Source organism: Podarcis erhardii, assembly GCF_964252035.2.
Source record: "Podarcis erhardii genome assembly, chromosome: 2".
NCBI lineage: Eukaryota > Metazoa > Chordata > Lepidosauria > Squamata > Lacertidae > Podarcis > Podarcis erhardii.
In genome coordinates this window covers 126,183,713-126,201,851 of record NC_138498.1, presented here as the reverse complement: position 1 = coordinate 126,201,851, position 18,139 = coordinate 126,183,713, and the positions used below count along the sequence as shown (strand labels likewise).

Genomic DNA, 18,139 nt, shown 5'->3' with positions numbered 1-18,139 from the left:
TCTGTCCAGACACCGAGGTCCAGCGCCAAGGGCCTTCTGGCGGTTCCCTCACTGCGAGAAGCCAAGTTACAGGGAACCAGGCAGAGGGCCTTCTTGGTGGTGGCTCCCGCCCTGTGGAACACCCTCCCACCAGATGTCAAAGAGAACAACTACCACCAGACTTTTAGAAGACATCTGAAAAGAAGAAGAAGAAGAAGAAGAGTTTGGATTTGATATCCCGCCTTTCACTCCCTTTAAGGAGTCTCAAAGCGGCTAACATTCTCCTTTCCCTTCCTCCCCCACAACAAACACTCTGTGAGGTGAGTGGGGCTGAGAGACTTCAAAGAAGTGTGACTGGCCCAAGGCCACCCAGCAGCTGCATGTGGAGGAGCGGAGACGCGAACCTGGTTCCCCAGATTACGAGACTACCGCTCTTAACCACTACACCACACTGGCTCTCCTGTTTAGGGAAGCTTTTAATGTTTTATGCATTATTGTAATGTAATACTTTGTTGGAAGCCGCCCAGAGTGGCCCAGCCAGATGGGCAGGGTATAAATACTAAATTATTATTATTACTATAACGCAGCAATTCTACCTGTATATTTAATTTTTTTCTGTTTGTTTCACATTTCTTCTTTATGGCTACTGTTGTAATAAATAATCCTTCATAAAAGTTATTGCCATACATTCTTCATTAAATTGTCTTTCCATTGATCTGTAATGTTATAGTATAACTCAGTGCTTTTTTTCTTTAAAAAAAATGCTTAGGTGGTACTTGTTCCGTTCGCAAAGTAAAGGAAGGATTGAACTCTGATTAAAAAAAATACACACAGAGACTTGGACCAGCAAGACTCTGGGGAGGGTGCGTATAATCGTGTCTCTCTGTGCTTGTCCGATTCCCAAAGCCCCCGGCCCAGGCCATTTTATTCACAAAAGAACTTTTTACAGAGTGTTCGTAAGAACTAATCAGATTTCTTCTGAGCATTTCAAGAAACCCACGTGGGGAGAAAGTTAAACTACTAAAACTAATTAAGCACAAATATTTCTGGGGTACAAAGAAGAGCATCTGGCAACCCCGCAGGTCATAAAAAGGAGGGTGGCCAGGAGGACAGCGGATCATCATCCCCTTCATGTGAGATCTGTTTCCTGGCCCAAAGATTAACATCCTAAGATTACCATATAGAAACCTACTTCAAAGAAGCTTGCCCACTCTCTTTATGGCCCAGGAGGCCTGCCTGGCAAAGCAAGAAGCAACTGGGCTGTGTACATGACTTTTCAGGCAAGAGAGAAATGGGCAGCAGAGGGAAAAGGGCATGAAAAGGGCACGAATGTAGAATCTTATGGGATTTAATCAGAAATTATCGTCAATATATCAAACCCAGTCAACACAATGTCTTCATCGTGGACACAATGGCTTGATGTATATTTTATAATTCCTCATGGTAATCCCATCTGATCCCTACAGTACTCTCATTTTCACCGCTGGGGGAGGGGATAAATACAGTTGTAATTGGGAAAAATAAATACAGTGGTACCTCAGTTTTCAAACACCTTAGTTCCCAAACTACTTGGAACCTGAACTCTTCAAACCCAGAAACGAGTGTTCCAATTTGTAGCTATTTTCCGGAAGCCGAACATGTTCTGTTCTGAGTATAACTTCCGTTTTGAGTGCCATACTTCTGTTTTCCTTGTGAGGGAAGGCGGGCCGGGCGGCAAATAGGAATGGGATCGGGCTGCTCCGCTAGGCAGTGTTGCTGCTTGCACGGGAAGAGGAGCTGGACGGGGGCTGCTGAGCTGGGGAGGGACAGGCTCCGTCACCCTTTCCGTTGAGGGGTTTGAGGCTGCACTCCCCTTGGGAGAATTTTAAAGGAGCCCCCCCCCCCCGCCTCAGATCCCCTGCAACCCCGTGAAGGCAGCCAGGCGGAATAGTTGCTGGGGTTGGGGAAGGTGGAAGCAGCCCAGAAACTGCATCTGAGAGCCCCTGCACCACTTGAAGGCAGCCAGCCACTCCTCAGCGGGGCTGCCCTCTCCCGCTCCTACTTGTGTGCAAGGAGGAGTGGAGGCAGGGATCTCTCAGCGCAAAGCCTCCACTTCTGAGAGATCTCCGCCCTGCTCCTGAACAGGGCTGCCTTCAGAGGTCTTCCAAAAGACATCTCTTTGACATCTGATGGGGGCGTGTGTTCCACAGGGAGGGTGCCACTACCAAGAAGGCCCTCTGCCTGGTACCCTGTAAATGTGAGGGAAGTGGACCTCCGTGATGATGGGGGGATATTTTCTTTTCCTTGTGTGTGATTGACATGGGCATGTCTGGATCACAGATTTCTGCCCAACACCACTCCTCTTCCGGGACATACCTGTGATGTTTTGATGACCCACTGAGAAATGTGTTGTGGGAACTATTAAAAACTCATGTCATCTTCTGTACATTTTCTTTTTTGCTCTTCTTAGAGATCTAGACCTTTGTTGTAACAAATAAATGATCGGGCCTTCTGGCCACTGATTTGCTTCCTCTTTGCTTGCCTGCCGTCTCGCGTTTTCTGATTAATTCAGCGTCCGCAGGGCTAGACTCCAGCACAGTTGGAAAGCGCTTTAACGTAGTGCACCCCAAGAATTGTTCTTTTCACCTGGAAGGAGTTGGGGAGCTGTCAAAACCGAACCCCAATTTTCCCCATAACATATATATAGCCATATAATCCCTAGTGTAATAAGTTAAGACCTTTGGAGCAGGCATTTTTTTAAAAAAAAAATTTTTCATGAACCACCCTACTGCCCTATCCTCTGCTGGGCTTTCCGGGTTCTGGAAAGTTCGCCTATATGAAGGAAAGGAGGCTAGGCCAAGTAGATTCTCCCCGCCCCTGCCCGCAGCTGATTGGCCAGCTGGGTTGGGTGTCCCACCAGAAAGGCTAAAAGGCTAAAATGGGCGGACTTTGGTACTCTTGTGTCCTGTCCACCCGCAATGTCTTTTTCTCTATCTGAGCTGGCTCCCTGCCTGTTACTTTACATGTGGGGAAACCCCTGTGGGGTTCCTCTCTGTGTAAAGTCTTCAAGCTGTTCCTGCGCACGCCTGACAAATCTGCCCCGTTGTCAAAATTTACCTTTCCCCCCATCTCCAATCTCCGTTGTTGGGTGTCCTGGCTGAGGGGGGAAACAGAAGACGGATGGCCATCGGTCAGGGATGGTCTAGTTGAGATTCCTGCATTGCCCCAGGGGGTGGGCTAGATGACCCTCAAGGGTCCCTTCCAGCTCTACAATTCTCTGGTGCAGGCTTGGGCGGAGTTTTAGGTACAAGTTGGATGCAAGGGCTGCATAGGATTGCAGCCCATCTTACGCGCCGTCGGCTCGGGAATAAGTCCCATTGATCATGATGTGACTAGATTTCTGCTGTGCAGTCCTGTTTTTTAAATAAAGGTTTTCCTTTTCATATAATACAGAGCATGGTGAAATCACCGTAAATAAAACCTCCCCTTCAGTAGTTTCAAGCACAGCTCCAGGTCCCACATAATATCTGTACTGCATTGTTTACTGTGGCAGCACCTGCCCTTTGGAACTCCCCGCCTCTTGCAACAAAGAAACGTGCCTTTGCTAGACTCTTTTCGGGCACCTGCTAAAAGCATTCTTCTTTAGGCAAGTATACCTAGGTGCTTAGGAAGCTGAAGTAATTTTAATCTTAATATTTTAGCTTTTGAATGTTTTAAAGTAGGATTGTTAATTCTTCTTGATTTTACTGCTCTGCTGTTTTTGTTGTTTTTTAAATCAACTTGGCAGGTTTTTAAAAATAAATTTTATTAAATAAATAAAGAATAAATAAAATAAAATAACACAAGTATCTGTCCATAGTCGCCTGCTTGTTACCTGAGACCCATAATCCACATTCCTTTGTAAGAAAATATGAAATAACGTAAAACCATTTTTGTGGGGGAGGGGGATAAAAATAAATATGTGGGGGGGGGGTTTACAAGAAATTTTCTGCACTGGGTACCACCTGACCTTTCTATGCCTCTGCCCCCATCATTTAGCCCAGACACTGAGATCCAGCACCGAGGGCTTTCTGGCAGTTCCCTTATTGCAAGAAGTGAGGTTACAGGGAACCAGGCAGAGGGCCTTCTCAGTGGTGGCGCCCGCCCTGTGGAACGCCCTCCTACCAGATGTCAAAGAAATAAGCAGCTATCCTATTTTTTTAAGACATCTGAAGGCAGCCCTGTTTAGGGAGTTTTTGATATGTAATGCTATACTGTTTTTAACACTCAATTGGATGCTTCCCAGAGTGGCTGGGGAAATTCAGCCAGATGGGCAGGGTATAAATAATAAATCATTCTAATATTATTATTCTTATTCTTATTATTATTGGTCTGTGGTGCTCAATGTTTAGGTATTGTAAACATTAGGATTTAGTTAGAACTTGTGTGTTATAATGTTATAAGATAGTCTCAGTGTATTTCAGAAAGGGACATAAATCTGACACCAGGAATCACAAGACAGAGAAACCAGTAGGAGAACACTTCAGTCTCCCAGGACATTCTATACAAGATCTCAAGGTAGCTGTCTTATTACAAAGGAATTTCAGAAATAGACTGGAAAGAAAAGTTGCTGAATTGCAACTTATTACCAAACTTAAAACCACGGAGAGACCTGGTCTGAACAGAGACATTGGATTCTTATCTCATTATACATGATAAAGCTGTTTTAGCCATTTCACCCCTTGCTTTTTCCTGTAAGACCAATTGCAGTCATTAACCGTCATCAACAGGTTAAACCTACCAGAATTGGCCCCCTCCCTTTTGTTACGGCTAAAATCTGGGTGCGAGGCTGCTCTGCCACCCAGCTCATCGGACTAAGTCCGTGGGTCCCTGCGGAGGAAAATGAGCTCAGCCGGGCACAGGAGCAAACTGCAGAAGATCCAAGTTTATTGCGCAACAGGTTCAAGGCGAGATTGAACAGCGAGAAAGGGGTGACATGAACTTTTGAAACTCCCTCCATGTCCCAGAATACAGTGCAAAACACGTCATGAATACATTAAAGAGAGGTTTGGTTACACAGATTACATCATGAATATATTAAAGGGAGGTTGAGTTACACAGATTAACATATGGAGGAGGGAGGGGGGAATATGCAGAGCTGGAGATATGCACAGATAAACACTTCCTGAGGATGAGAAAACAATGGTCTCAAATATGCATAGTCTGGCACCTGACATTGTCTGGAGGAAAGGCTGATCAGAGCGATTTGGCAGGATTTGGGTCTTAACACCTTGCTTGAGGGATTATGCTGGACAGGGGAGGTGTGATGGAGTCCTAGAGAAATTGAGCAAACTGGCACGTTGATTTTCTATGAATTTTATAGATTTTAGTCCCTTTTGACATTGACAATTGGAAATAAATTGATATATTGTAGCGAAGAAGAAGGTGAAGAAGACATGCCCCCCCCTTCCGTATCACTTTGTAACAAGCAGCTGTAGTTCTTTTGGGATTTAATATCCGCTCATGAAAAGTTGGGCACATGACCCAGAAAGCTGCCTGGTTCCCTCTGTCTGAAGGCGGAGATATGCACCACACGTCAAAGTGCAAGTAGATAAATAGGTACCACTCCAGCGGAAGGTAAATGGCATTTCTGTGCGCTGCTCTGGTTCGCCAGAAGCGGCTTATTCATGCTGGCCACATGACCCGGAAAAACTGTCTGCGGACAAACGCCAGCTCCCTAGGCTAGTAAAGAGAGATGAGTGTTGCAACCCCAGAGTCGGCCATGACTGGACCTAACGGTCAGGGGTCCCTTTACTTTTAAGTTACTCTCTAAGTCCCAAAAGGGCGTAGCAACTCCGCTCTACTTTGCGGGGCTGTTGTAACGGGGACCCCCTGCGCCCCGGCCCATCGGGAAATGGGGGTGAGACTGACCGGACCCCCCTCTCCCGGCAAGGGATTAAAAGAGATGAAGGGGGGGCATGTCCCCTTCCTGCCCCGGAGGGCTTTTTCCCAGGTGGGGGGGTCTCCTTCCCTGCCACCTCCGGGGATCGAACCGGGGACTTTCTCAGGAGAGAAACAGGAAAACGGAGCTGGTTTGGAAGGAGGAGAATTTGTGTCTTCGGGGAGGGAGGGGCCACTCATTCCTGCCCCCCCCGTCAGTGAGCTCTGCTTCCTAGAGAGGCAGGGAGGTTTGGAGGGGAGGGGCCAAGGGGGGAGGGGAGGGGCCTGATCCACCTTCCCGGAAGCGGAGCAGCTCTGCGGAGGAGGAGGAGGGAAAAGAGGGGCGAAATATATCTATATCTTGGGGGGGAGGCGCTTTTCCTCCCCCTGAATCTGCAAACAGGGCAGCTGGGAAGGGGGGGCAGGATTTCGGGCGGGGGGAGAAAGGAAAGTGGGGTATCCCTCCCCTCCCCCTCCCTTCTGGGGATCCGGCGAGCGGGGGAGGGGCTGGTTTAGGAGAAAGGAGCCCCTCCCCGCGAGGGGGCGCCTCCTTGGAGACCCCCAGAGAAAGGAAATCGGAATAGCAGAGCGAGCGATGGAAGGGGAGCGACAGAGAGGACAAAGAGGCAAAGCTGTAGGGCGGGGAGGGGAAGGGGGCAGAGACCCCCCCCCAACAACAGAGGCCCCGATGCATGCAATCCGGCTGAAGATCGGGGCCCCTCCTTTCGCAGGGATTGCATTGCACGCCCCCCACCCCCGATCAGCCTTCCTGCCTTTTACTATGGGAAATGCGGCGGGGGGGGGGCCTTCCTGCAGAGGGAGCACCGACAGGGTTTGCATTGCAAGAGCTCCTTTGCAGCGCGAGGAGATGCTCAGCTGTCAAGAGATGCTCACCTTTCCTTCCCCCCCCCCTTGGGCGCCTTTGAGGCAATAAAAATGGGAGGCCCCCCCCGGGGGGTTGGGACTTGAACCCCCTGGCAGGAATCCTAGCCATCCTAGGCTAGGTGGGTCCCCTCTGGGGGGAGAGTGGGGAGTCCATGGAAGGGTTAATCAATTATTTTTATTTATTTATTTAATGTATTAGTTGCTTTCTCTTGCTCAGGGCAGCCCAAAGTGACTTACAACCAGTTGTTGTTGTTGTTGTTGTTGTTGTTGTTGTTGTTGTTGTTGTTGTTATGTTCCACAGTGACACTCCAGGGCCTTCTTTGTCCTGTTTCCTGTATTTTGGGGGCAGAGAGAAGGCTGTTCTCGGGGCCTGCTCCCCCACTAGGGAAACTGAGGCAGCCCCCTCAGGCAGGAGACCCAGGGAGGGGCAAGGAGGGGAGGGAGCGGAGTCCCATTTGGCCAGCCCTGATTTAACCCTCTATCGTCTCATCCAGTGGAAGGTGCTGTCCCATTGCCAGTGTCCCAGACACAATGCAGCCGCCTTGGGAAGTCAGTGGTGCAGGATGATTTGGGAATGTGTGCAGTTGGTTGGACTTCATCAGGAAGATGTTGGAGATCACGGAGGAAGGAGGAAACGAAATACAGATATTCAGCATTTTCAGGGGAGGGGGAAGTAGGGGAAAGTGTGTCCCCCCAGATAAGACTCCCATCCTCCCTGGCCATGGGCCATCCTTGCTTGGGCAGGTGGCACTTTGAGTCCAACCACATCTGGAGGGCCAGAGGTGCCTCAACTCAGTATAGAAGGTTCCTCTAATGGCTCAGTGTTACGTGGGAGTTGGTGGAACTGGATCTTAAGGGTTTTTGACAAATTTCCTAGGGATTATGATTGGTATCCAGACCCTAACACTATAAAGCCAAGGTGTCCCCACTGAGCAGTTTATCTTATTTTTTTTTAAAAAAAATAATATTTATTCAGGTTTTAAAACACTACAAAAAAAAACAACAACAGAAAACACGATACAAAAAACAAGACATTTCCAAGAAAAAAGGCAAAAAATAAAAAAGGAAAAACAGACAAAAAGGAAAAAAAAATAGAAAATACATACAGAAAACAGAAAACAGAAAAAAACAAGTTAAACCTTTACACAATTTTCCTTCCATGACCCACCTCCTCGACCTCCTCACACCTCCCCTCTTTGTTTTCTAGTTCAAATAGATATTTCAGCAAATCCTTCATCTTTATTTTTATCCTAATAATTTATCTTAATATGCTGTAATTTTCCATTCTCTCTTTCACCAATTAGCCATCCACCTTTACTTTATTTAATCTTATTTCTCATTAAAACTGACATATTTAAACCTATTCTCTTAAGACATTTCCCCTAGGGTCATAAAAATTCCATTCCACGATTTCTCCATCTCTCACCAAAAGCAATTTCCTTTTTTTAAAAAAAAAAAAATATTCTCAATATATACACCTCAAACTCCCAACTTTCTTTCACCGTCTCCCCTCCCCGGTCTCGGCCCCTGCCAACAGTTCCATCGGCTTACAACAGTCCATCAACTTGGAGATCTTAAATCCGAGGCTCTTAAGTCTTTTTCATGTCCCATCTGCCAATCTTCTTGATAATCTTTAATATTAAAAAGCAGTTCTCGGGGGAGCTCCAACCCAACAATAGTCATATTCCTTCTTATCAGGTCTGCCAGATTTCCATAATTAAAGATAGGGCCCATAAAGTATTCCCAATCTTGTTTCACACTTCTTCCGAGTCCAAAGGCCCCAGAAACTTCGATCCCCTCCTGGCTCAAATTCATATCCCAAAAGTCATTTGATCCCCACATAGGGTGATCTCTCCACTTTTCATTTTCTAAATCAAGCCAGGCTCCCATCTCCAAAAATTGGCTTCTCTTAATTAGTCATATAAGGCCTCAACTTGTAATCCTCCAATTGTCTCTGTAGGGTTAAAGCTCCCCCTTGCATCACTTTAACAACAACTTTCTCCTTCTCTGGTACTTCAATTTGTTCAATTGAGAAAGATTCTTGTGCCGGATTCTTGTCGACTTCTTTACTAATGCCCACTTTTGTTCCCAAAATATCAACGTTGGTAGCCATGGCACCTATCTGTTCATGCAACTTTCCCAACAGATAAAATGTCCTATTCAATACAAGCGTAACTTTTTTCTCCACCGACATCCTTGAAATGTCCAAGGTCAAAGCTAGTTTCTCAGAGTTTTTATCTTTAGGCTAATTTCCCAGCTGCATTCTTGTGACAATGTCCCAAAACTCCCTCTAGAGGAAAGCAGTCTATCAATCCTTCTAGCACAGTCCCAAAAGTCTCAAAAGTAAATTAATAACAATTCCAGTTACCTTTCCTTCTTTTTAAACACAGAAACGGACAATGGAAACAAAGTCTTTCTTTGTATCTTAACAGCTAGCTGTCAAATTTGACAGCTGTCAAACCTGTCTATTCACCGTCGATGGGCTCCTCGAGGACCTCTCCCGGGTTTGGAGACGTGACGCTTCAGTTCCTAAATTTTACCTTCTCCAGCAGGCTTCCTCTGCTTCCAAAGGGAGTGTAAGTAATAGTTTCAATCAGTGAAGTTTTAATCCTCTTTCCACCTGCAATAGGGAGGTTAGAACAACACTTAATATCCTGCAGGGATCATAAGAGCCAGAATTGCTTAAAATTGCAGGGAGAGAGAGAAAAACTGGATTTAAAATGACCCAACCACAAGATGAAAAGTCTCCCTACTAAATGAGGGAAGGGGGAGGCGGGGGGGGGGCTTTTGAAGTCTCCCTGCTGGCGAGGGAATCCCAGAGCAAGGGCGCCTCTCTCTGTCTGGAATCCCTCCCTGCCTCTGAATCCGGGGGGGGTTTATGGGGGGGGGAGGGGGGGCTGGTGTTTGAAGCTGGGCTTGGCTGTTAGGGGGCTTAGCTCAGCAATGCAGCAGTTGCTCTGCATGTAGAAGGACCCCGGTTGAGTGCTTGGCCTGCAGAAGGAGGCCCAGAAGGAGACCCCAGTGAGACTCCCCGTGAGGAGGAGAGGCAGTTGGGGGGCGGGGGCCGGGTCCCCATGGAGCCCCCAGAGCAGGAGGCCAGAGGCAGCGCCGTCCCGTCTCCTTCCCCTCCGGACACAGGCAGGGGCTGCTCTACACGCCGTAGCTCTAGGGATGCGCGCGTCTCAAAAGGAGCCGGAAGTGTCGCCGCGAAACGCGCCGGAAGTTTCCAGACCGGGAAAGGAGGAGGGGCGTCGCTGAAGAGCCCTCCCCCCCCGTCGCCGCCGCCCCCCTTTCTATTGCAGACAAGGAAAGCGGACTAATCCGGAGCCAGGGAGGCGGAGGACCAAGAGGTAAAGAGGGAGGGAGAGGAGGGGGGGAATAGGGGAGGAGGGGGGATAAGGGGAGACCCCCCCCGTAAGGAAAGCGCCCTCCCTGGGGCCCGTCGACAGGGGCCCCGATCCAGGCCCCGACCCAGGGGGGAAGGGGGGACCCAACACCTGCAGGGATCTACACCTGGCAAGATCTCCTGGGCAGCAGCAGCACCGCCAGACTCCCCTTTCTCTTTCCTGGGGGGCCGAGAGATGCTCAGCTGCCCTGCCCCCCCCCGGACGCCTTGGCGGGAAGGGGAAGGAGGACCCCAAGCAGGGCTGGGGGTGGGGCTGAGGCCCCCCATTCTCCCGGCTTCCCCATGGCAGGAATCCCTGGGGTCGTGGGGCGCCTGGCTGGGGAAAGGGAGAGAGGGAGTCCAGGGAAGGGTTAAAGGAAGGGGGAGGAGCCTCGACAGAGACCCCTCCCCTTCCAGCACCCCTGACCCCCCTTCTCCCCCCTTCTCTGATGACACTACCAGGTTATCTCTATTCACTAGGACTCATCTCCATACTTTGGATTGTCCTGAATACTACCAATTATATCCTAGCGCAAACCCAAAAGTCCTGCTAGGATGCATCTTGGCTTCCCTGCTGATGAAACTGCGTGTGTGATGATTGATGATATTTTCATTTATCCGTTTCAGACCCCTAAATAGTAGTAGCACCTGCCAGGACATTGTCCTGTTCGCCTCTGTATAGTTCCAGCCTTATTTCAGACATTGTGGTAGATTGCAATCAGAGTGGATTTGATATAAATCAAATAGATTTCAATCACAATTTACGGTAAATCACTAGTCGGTATGATTCTATTTAAATCAAAAATTTCTGATTTGGTTATACTATTAGAAATACATAGACAGATAATTATGAAATCATTCTGAGGTTTAATAAGTTAACTGTCTATATTTGGACAAAAGTTCTGCTGTAATTTATTGGAAGGAGAAAAATAATCATTTCCTTAGTAACAACTTAAACAATTTATTTAACTAAAACAATAATATTATAGCATGTTGGTAATCATATTTTTTTTATAAAAAACAACCAAGCAGACTGAGTTTTAGCACACATGAAAAACTCAGAACTTGTGGATTTAACCACCTCCACTACCAGCCACCCCTTTGGATTGGCTTCTGCATCCAGGTGCCTATTCTGTACGGTTAAGTGTTAGTGCGGTTGTTGGAACCCAGTGGGATTGGGAAGAGGTTGCCAGCCCTGAAGAGCCTTCAGCGCTTGCCTCAAGTCTGACTTGCACAATTATTACACAAAGACCCCAAGATGTGTGGAGTATTCTGCTCACAAGGTTGCACTTTCGTTTTTACTGCTTCACACTTAGCTACTTGTGCAGATCTCTTCCACTGCAAACCATCTATTCATTGAACCTCTTAGAACTTAGAATTTAAGGGGTTGATTCTGTGTATATAAATCTGCAAAGGAACAATGGGATTAAGGTTTTCCGTCAACTCTGTATGTTTATTATATAACATTTTTGCTGTGAAGAAAAGGCATGTTATCTCTGCAGACACAAATTCACACTTTATCTGTGACAATATCTTCTAATTAGAAAAACTTCCCCAAATAATCTTACAGAAACCTCTGGAAGAGTATGACATTGTGAATGGATTAATGGAATTCATTTACCCAAAAAATTAAATATTGCATATAAAGCCTCATGCTAGATAATTAAAAACAAATCCTTATTTCCTGATGAATAGCCTTTGGACTATAATGTAATTAAATATAAAACTATCTTTAGATAGAATTTTTCCTCTAAAAGCATTTTTTTTAAAAAAAAATCTGATTTAAATAAAAAAATCCGATTTTTATTTTTTTTAAAAAAATCATTGATTGTATCCACCCTGATTGCAATCTTTAGCTGCTGATAACATGACAATGTTTAGCAGGTCATATTGTGAGGTTTAGCTGGTGAGAACATTGCAACTGTTAGCTGACGAGTTATCACGATATTGAAAATCAGATATTTCCTAGTTCTTATACACACTGGATTTGCGATATAATGTCAGCTCAAATATTAGGAAACAGTTAGCGCATTAACATCAAGCCCAGCTCTAATTATGACCTAAATTTCTGGCCCAGTGTATCATTGCAGATTTTACCAGTTTTATTTTGTTTCCCATTTTAATAGTATCTCATACATTTTGGAAAGTTTTTTTTTAAAAAAATTGTTCAGTAGTACCTAAGAGACCAACTAAGTTTGTTCTGGGGATAAGCTTTCGTGTGCATGCACACTTCTTCAGATTGGACAATTTTCTACCTGAAATTTGGGAAACACTTTCTCTTTCCTCGCAATAATATCTCTTTCAAACTGTGAACTTTCAGTCCAAAAACCTCTCCCTTTATCTTGTCCAAACAAGATGATTTGATGGTATTGAAACCAATCCGCCACCACACCTCCCACCTCATCCTGTTTATTCAGTTTTATTTCTTCCGTATTGCATTTTTAAAAAAGCTGTTGGTTTTGTGGGTGGAAGCCAAAGAGGTGTTTTTCTTTCCAGCGGATTTCTTTCCAGCACTTGTGTAATGACAATAAAGAATCTATCTATCTATCTATATTTATCCCATACTGTAAAAAGGATTTTCTGAATAACCTGATTCATAGAGCTCTTGTGTGTTTTAGTTTTATCCTGCCATAAATAAGCGTGCCAACCAAACATATTCTTACCTTTGTTCTAAGAAAAAACCTGCTCCTTTCCCCTGTGGAACGCCCTCCCATCAGATGTCAAGGAAATAAGCAGCTATCTTGCTTTTAAAAGACATCTGCAGGCAGCCCTGTTTAGGGAAGTTTTTAATATTTAATGCTCTGTTGTTTTTAACACTCGATTGGGAGCTGCCCAGAGTGGCTGGGGAAACTCAGCCAGATGGGCAGGGTATAAATAATCAATTATTATCGCTATTATTATTAGTCTGTGGTGCTCAATGTTTAGGTATAGTAAATACTAGGATTTATAGAATCATAGAGTTGGAAGAGACCACAAGGGCCATCGAGTCCAACCCCCTGGAACTTGTGTGTTATAGCGGGGATATGCCCAGTCTTCAGCATACAGGCAACTCTCCGCAAGCCGTGGGAGCCCAGCGCGGGCTCCTACGGCTTGTGGAGATCTGCGTGAAGCCTGGAGAGCGAGAGCGACCCTTCTCACTCTCCAGGCTTCAGCGAAAGCCTGCATTCGCCCCATAGGACGCACACACATTTCCCCTTCATTTTTGGAGGGGAAAAAGTGTGTCCTTGTCAGTGTTTGTAAAAAGCAAAAAAAGAAGGAAAGGGTTCTGACCTCCCTTTGTCTCCTCAGTCTCCTTGTCGGCTCAAAAAGAGTCCGCGAGAATATCCTTGCAGAGTTTTATTCTTAAAAGTCTTTGTGCAAAACACGACTGAATAACTATACACTCCAGCACTAACCAACCAACCAACCCAAACACCAGCCTCAGCAACAAACTAACATTTCTCACTTATATATACAACTTGGTGCAGACCGCTGAGTCATGCTGACCCAGCTTTATTCGCATTAAAGAAACAGCGGCCATTTTAGCCGTGACACCCCTTCTGTTTCTTAAATGCGAAAAACCCCAACAGAAACAATGCATACATACATTATATACATAAACCCAGTTTTGTCATCAATTCATTATGGCATGTTGCTGGCAAAGGCTTGGTAAACATATCAGCAATATTATCTTGTGATTGACAATTCTCCAGTTTGATCACCCCATTCTGTACACAATCTCTCACATTCGCATGACGGATAGCAATATGTTTTGATGCAGATTTCATTATTTCTGAGCCCGCTAAAGCAATACACGATTGGCAAATCTACTTTACAATCTAGATCTTTTAGTATCTGTACAAAGCACATGATTTCATTGCATGCTAGCGACAGGCTCCCATATTCTGCCTCACAGGATGAGGTCGCAACAAATCCTTGTTTCTTTGACCTCCATCCAATTAGGGAATTGGCAAACATCATAACCATTCCACTTGTAGATTTTCTGGTAGCTACACAGCTTCCCCAGTCCGCATCAACAAATACTTCTAGTTTTTCGTCTTGTGTACTAGATATCTTCAAACATGCATTTAATGTCCCTTTTAGATATCTGATAAGCCTTTTCAAAGCACACCAATCGGCAGTACTGGGTTTAGATACACGTTGACTCAGAACATTTGCAGCACATGCAATGTCTGGCCTTGACCACTGGCTTAAATACAACAGTGATCCTATTTTTGAGTGATACAACTCAGGCTGATCCAATTCATCATCACACACTGTCTTTGGAAAATCTGGTGTCATGGGAGTCTGAACTGGCTTGCAGTTTTCCATGCCAAACTGCTCTATCAAATGAAGAATTTTCTCTTTCTGGTTCAATAGGAAGCTTCCATCAGCTTCCTGCCTTACTTCTACTCCCAAGTAATTGCTTACAGGCCCTAAGGCTTTAAGCTTAAACCTCTTTTCCAGTTGACTTGTGAGCTTCTGGATCTCATCTGTGGAACTCCCTGCTACAAGCAAATCATCAACAAAGACTAAGAGCATTAGATATTTGTTGCCTGTCCCCTTGGTGTACAGGCATGGATCAGCCACACTCCTTTTAAAACCAGTTTTTACAAGGGCTTCATTTAAACACTGGTTCCAACACCTTCCACTTTGTTGGAGACCGTAAACAGCTTTTTTCAAACGCCAGACTGCACCATTCTCCTCTTCAAACCCAGGAGGGGGTTGTCTCATGAACACTTCATGGTCTAAATTTGCATGCAGATATGCAGCACCAACATCAAAATGGTGCACTGCTAGTTGTCTTACAGCAGCAATGGAAAGCATTAAACGAAAAGTTTCACTCTTTACAGTGGGAGAAAACACTTCATCATAACTCTCCCCTTTAATCTGAGTGAACCCTCTGGCTACTAATCTGGCTCGAAAACGTGGTTCCCCAGATGCAAGGGTTTTCCTTTTGTAAACCCACTTGCATGACACCACTCTGCCACCAGGGGGCGGCATTATGACCTCAAACACTTTGTTACCTTTAAAAGAGTCCATTTCTTCTTTCATAGCTTGTTCCCACAAAGCACGTTCCCCAGGGGGTAAGTCTAAGACTTCATTATAACTTTGTGGTTCCACACAACTCACATTGCATACTCTCACTCCTCCTAGGGTAAAACGCTGAGGAGGTACGCCCTTGTTTGAACGCTAGGAGCGCCTAGGCACAACTACTTCTTCTTCCCCCCTTATCTCTGGCTCTTCTTCTTCTTCCTCTAGAGAAGTAGTATTATCTATTGCCACATCTTTGGGGGAAATCTGTGCCTCCTCCTCATCCTGCTCCTGTGTTGCCAATGGCTGAGAAGAAGCCTCTTCTCTTACTTGCAGGGGCAGTAGGCAGTCTGGGTTGGCATGGATCGCAGTCCATCTGTCCTGGTCAGCGAAGTCTGCACTTCGTGACAGAACCACGCGTCCTGGGTGTAGATTGAAACGCCACCCTTTGCCATAGGACTGATATCCCACAAACCGCAGTTTCCGCGCTCTAGCGCCACTTTCTGGCGCTGAGCTTTGGGAATATTTACATGTGCCCCAGCACCCCAGTTATGGAGCATTGTCCACTCTGGTTCTTTCCCAAACAATACACGATAAGGAATATCTTTTATAGAGCTAGACCAGGTTCTATTAATCAAAAAGTTTGCTGTCAGGAGAGCCTCGCCCCACAGCCTATGGTTGTGACCCAATCCTGCATCCACTAGCAGGCAGTCCTTTACTGACTGTATCACAGCCCCACGCCTTTCACACAGACCATTTTCAGCAGGGCTATAAGAGTTAGTCAAGCAATGAATGATCCCCTATGTCGCAGCCATGCCCCAAATTGTTTGTTCAGAAATTCTTCGCCCCTATCTGTTTGCAACTGCACAACAGGGCGAGTGAAGAGCTTTTCAGCTTGGGCAACCCATTCTCTGAATGTGGGGACACACTCAGATTTCTGCTTTAACAAAAACAACCAACTGAAACGTGATTTATCATCTATTACCAGAAAAGCATATCTGGCGTCCCCTTCAGTCTTTTGTGGAAAAGGGCCTATCACGTCACAATGGACAAGTTCTAAAACCTCTTTAGATACTCTGTCACTTTTAGAAGCCACAGGCTTCCTCTTAGATTTGGCCATTTTACATACATTGCAATCTAGGAAACAATTACAGCTATTTACTTTTAGGTTTTTGCACACCTTTTGCATCTCTGAAAGCCCACGGAAATTGGCGTGACCCAGTTTTCTGTGCAGTTCATGTACACACCCCTTATGAACTGGTAAATTTTCCTGAACCACCTGAGCTGCTTTAACAGGCTTGTCCTGCATTACATATAACCCATTCTCCATCTTTGCATGGCCACATACCTGAGTTCCATTCTTTATCAGACAGCCATCCTGCGTGAAGTTAACACTATTTGTTGTTGTTTAGTCGTTTAGTCGTGTCCGACTCTTCGTGACCCCATGGACCAGAGAACACCAGGCACCTCTGTCCTCCACTGCCTCCCGCAGTTTGGTCAAACTCATGCTGGTAACCTCGAAAACACTATCCAACCATCTCGTCCTCTGCCGCCCCCTTCTCCTTGTGCCCTCCATCTTTCCCAACATCAGGGTCTTCTCCAGGGAGTCTTCTCTTCTCATGAGGTGGCCAAAGTACTGGAGCCTCAGCTTCACAATCTGTCCTTCCAGTGAGCACTCAGGGTTGATTTCCTTCAGTATGGAGAGGTTTGATCTTCTTGCAGTCCATGGGACTCTCAAGAGTCTCCTCCAGCACCATAATTCAAAAGCATCAATTCTTCGGCGATCAGCCTTCTTTATGGTCCAGCTCTCACTTCCATACATCACTACTGGGAAAACCATAGCTTTAACTATACGAACCTTTGTTGGCAAGGTGATGTCTCTACTTCTCAAGTTAACTCTATACCCTGCATTAATCAAACAGCTTACAGACAGCAAACAATAGTCCAAACTGCTGACAAACAGAGTCTCTGGTAGAGTAGTGTTCAAGCACTACAGGAAACATGTTCCCTGGCAATCAATCTTGCTTCTACGACCATCAGCAAGATAGATTGAGTCTTTTCCATCAGCTGGCTTCCCCAGGGTCTTAAAGTCCTCCTGACGGTCGCAGATAATCCTGCTGCTCCCAGAGTCCAGCAACCATGTTCCTCGAGGTATCTTCCTCTCCTCTCGAGAAAAAGCAGAAACAAACTGAGCAGAACGTGTGTTCTTCCCTGAAGAGAACCCCTTCTGCTTACGTTTCTGCGTCGATTGCTGTCTCTGCTCCATTTACAACTTGGGAAGGCTGGAAATCTGCCATTTCTGCTGAGCCCCTTCTGTGGGGCCTCCAGTAATCTCTCCTGACTCTCTCTTTAGAGTCCAACTGGCTGGTCCTGGCTGGCACTCACCGGCTTCTAGCTGCTGCCTCTGTTGACCCTCAGGTCCCGCCTGGCTCTGCAACTGGTGTAGCCGCTCTGTGGTCCTCTAGCAGTTCAAACTGTTCCAGTAGCCGACACTGAGTGCTTTGCTGATCCTCAGATCCTAGCCGCTCCAGCGTCACTGCAGACAGTTACAGCTTGCCACCAACTGCTCCAACTGCAACAACCAGGACTCACCAGCTCCCTGCTGAGATGCTGTCAGTCATTTTGCACTCTGCAGATGCTCAGAAACACTGGGCCCATAACCTGTCAGTGTTTGTAAAAAGCAAAAAAAAAAAGAAGGAAAGGGTTCTGACCTCCCTTTGTCTCCTCAGTCTCCTTGTCGGCACAAAAAGAGTCCACGAGAATATCCTTGCAGAGTTTTATTCTTAAAAGTCTTTGTGCAAAACACGACTGAATAACTATACACACCAGCACTAACTAACTAACTAACTAACCAACCAACCAACCAACCAACCAACCCAAACACCAGCCTCAGCAACAAACTAACATTTCTCACTTATATATACAACTTGGTGCAGACCGCTGAGTCATGCTGACCCAGCTTTATTCGCATTAAAGAAA

The 18,139-nt window shown here is 46.0% G+C and overlaps 2 protein-coding genes across 3 annotated transcripts in view; both read left to right on the top strand.

Annotated features, from left to right (window-relative positions):
- LOC309334740 (uncharacterized protein) overlaps window positions 1-18,139 on the top strand; it is a 117,760-nt gene that overhangs the window by 6,748 nt on the left and 92,873 nt on the right. The gene's annotated exons all lie outside the window — the stretch shown is intronic.
- Window positions 2,497-18,139, top strand: part of LOC309334684 (uncharacterized protein) — a 33,154-nt gene continuing 17,511 nt past the window's right edge. Inside the window, exon 1 of one of the 2 annotated variants that reach the window (XM_081849235.1) lies at window positions 2,497-2,574. The gene's annotated coding sequence lies outside the window, so the exon portion shown is untranslated. Of the gene's footprint in view, window positions 2,575-9,815; window positions 10,113-18,139 lie in introns of those variants that run through there. The other variant, XM_081849234.1, reaches the window with a different exon arrangement.